This window comes from Eucalyptus grandis, chromosome 3, assembly GCF_016545825.1.
Source record: "Eucalyptus grandis isolate ANBG69807.140 chromosome 3, ASM1654582v1, whole genome shotgun sequence".
Taxonomy (NCBI): Eukaryota; Viridiplantae; Streptophyta; class Magnoliopsida; order Myrtales; family Myrtaceae; genus Eucalyptus; species Eucalyptus grandis.
This window is the reverse complement of record NC_052614.1, coordinates 27,940,403-27,943,606: the sequence shown is the minus strand read 5'-3', so window position 1 is coordinate 27,943,606 and position 3,204 is coordinate 27,940,403.

Here is a 3,204-nt window from a genome sequence, read left to right as displayed (position 1 = left end):
CTTCCCCTCCCACCAATCGCAAATGCAATGCATGCACCCTTGGTGGGCCCCACCACCAGCCGAACGTACAGGCTCGGCTTCTATGTCGAAGGGATGGCCCACCGGCCGGGGGGAGTTATTCGGTGCAGCCGTGCGATTCGGCGCACTACGTGCAATCCAAATCGTCACTTTTCAATTTTGTGTGACGAGGTGGCCTGTGGCTCTCTACTGGTGCGGAGCTCCGCAACCGTTGCGCGTAGTGATCGCGAGTTTCAGCGGGGGGAAGGCCCCGCAGTTTGTGAACAAAGAGAGATGTGAAAAGGATAATTCCATAGCGAAACTTGATTCGATGACTCAATTGTGTGCTACAATGAAAGAAGCTGAGTAATTATAGCCAAAAAATTTACCATTCCTTTCAATAACCTTTGAGTATGAAAATAGATACATTACGTATAATAAAAAAAATCAAATAAACATCAAATTCTCATCTAGATAGAAGCAATCCTGAAAATATTCAAAATAAACTTCAAAATCAAGAAAATAAGAGGAGGTAATTGTTGAAATCTTCAACTAGTTATTTGAAGTATTGTCGATGTTACTCGATCTCCCAAGTGTCGACTTAATTTAAGCACTATCCCATTACAAATAACTAACCTTATTTCTTATACGCTAGAGAAAACCAAAAAAAAAAAAACAAAAAGGAAAGCCCATCCACTCACAACAAGTCATTTCATTAAGCAACAATGTCAGAGCAGAGTTCACGGGGGCTTAAGCGGGACCGTTTGCGATAGGCTTTGGCGATTCAATCTATCAGTTGATTTGCGTCACGGGGACAATCGGACACACAAACCCACTTGAGCTGGGTCAGCTTTCTTTTGCCATCTTCGATCCAGATCGAACTTCAGAGACCCTTGCTGGCGGAATCCACTCGACAAGTTTGTTTACTCTCTTTTTTCTTTCGTGTTTCGACACCTGGGTTCCATCTCATGAAATGGTCATTGCAAGAGCAGCATCAACAATTGAACTCGGATCAGGCCGTCGGAAGCGGAAGATGATGGCAGTTCGGGCTTTCCGGAGAAACCCCAGAGCACCGACGGGCTCCTCCGTAATTAGATGACAAGTCAGTTCTTGACTCAAAGAAATTGCGACACCCATTTTTGTCCATTCTAGTAATATCCGGATGCGAAATCTGTACTTTCAGTCTCGGGTCCGATCACGATGCTTCCGTCCAGTGGCACAAAAGGAAGAGATGCTCTACGGTTTTCGGGGTTGTTCGCACAGAGGACACGGGGGATGAAGTAACGCTTTCTTATGAATAGATTCTCTCTCCCATGGGAATAGCCTTTTGGCGCTCACTACATAAAAAGAAACGAATTTTGGGTTAGGATTTCGATTTCTAGATTTCAGTTTTGCTGAGGTGAGGACTCCGGAGTGCCATAACTCAAGACGCGTCGGACACTTAAGTGCCATAACTTTAAAATGGTACACTTAAGTGCCATCATCGGAGTAAAATGGGACACTTAAGTGCCACTCCGGCGAAAATCCGGCCAAATGGCTGACGTGGCGACTTTCCATGAGCTCGGTCCAAAACGGCGTCGTTTTGCAAGACGCGACGTGGCGGAGAAAATGCAAAACGACGCCGTTTCGCGTCTATGTGTAAATAATAGTATATAAATTAATTAAATTAGATTTAAAATATTCAAAAATTTAAAAAAAATAAGAAAAATTTTAAAAATTTTAAAAAATTAAGAAAAATTTTAAAAATTAAGAAAATTTTAAAAATTTTAAAAATTAAGAAAAATTTTAAAAATTTAAGAAAAATTTAAAAAATTTAAAAAAATTAAGAAAATTTTAAATTTTTTTTAAATTAAGAAAATTTTACATTTTTAAAAATTAAGAAAATTTAAAAAAAAAATTAAAATTATAAAAAGTTTTAAAAGGGGGGTGGGAGGCCGAACGGGGCGGCTCCTTGCCGCCGGCGGCTCCCTCACCGCCGCCACCTCCCCCTTTTTCTAAATTTTTTAATTTTTTTAAATTTTTAAAATCTTTTAAAATTAAAATTTTTAAAATTTTCTTATTTTTAAAATTTTTTAAAATTTTTAAAATTAAAATTTTTAAAATTTTCTTATTTTTTATTTTTTTAAAATTTTTTTAAATTAAAATTTTTTAAATTTCTTTTTTTATTTTTAAAATTTTTTTAAATTAAAATTTTTTAATTTTTTAAATTTTTAAATATTTTTAAATTAAAATTTTTTTAATTTTTTAATTTTTTTAATTTTTTTAATTTTAAAAAATTTTTAAAATTTTTTTAATTTTTTAATTTTTAAAAATTTTTATTTTTTAAAATTTTTAAAATTTTTATTTTTTAATTTTTTAAAATTTTTTATTTTTAAATTTTTTAAAATTTTTAAAAAATTTTATTTTTATATATTTTTTTAATTTTTAAAATTTCTTTTTTAAAAATTTTTAAAATTTTTAAAATTTTCTTATTTTTTAAAAAAAAATTTAATTTTTTGAAATTGAAATTTTTAAAATTAAAACTTTTAATTTTTTAATTTTTTTTTTTAATTTTTATGCTGATTTGGAGTCTCAGGTGAGCCACGTGAAAGAAAAAAATAATAAAATATTGCCACGTAGGATTTCGCGAGGGTCGCCGGAGGTGGCACTTAAGTGTCCCACTCGAGAAAAAAGTGGTACAAGACTGTGCCGCACCATTTTGAAGTTATGGCGCACTTAAGTGTGCGTCTTACGAAGTTATGGCACTTGTGGTGTCTTCGCCCGCCCAGTTTGCCTCTTCTTCTTTCCTTCTTCGAATCCTCTGCTTTCTCTCTCATCAATGGCCGCTCATCGTTTCGCTGCCCTGCTCATGAAGTGGCTAATGGCTGCTTTCTCTCTCATCAAGCGCCTATTTGTCGGGGTGGAGAGAGAGGGCGATTGTGGTCAAGGCACGGTGACCGTAGTGGCAGCAGCAGCAACGGTAAGGTTGTGTTGTGGCAACGGAGACGTGGCTAGGGAGAGGAGAGGAGAGGAGAGGAGAGAGGGACAAGATGTTGGAGAAATCTTCTTGAAGTGTTTTGAAGTTGACAAAACGTTCCCATCGCCTAGTCCCGAAAGGCTTGTAGACTCTATTGTTTAAAGTCCGAAGACCTCCGGACAGCCGGACTCAAGACTCAAAGTCTATCCTCATTGTGTCTCTAATCCGTTGAAGAAATGTTATCCAGTAAC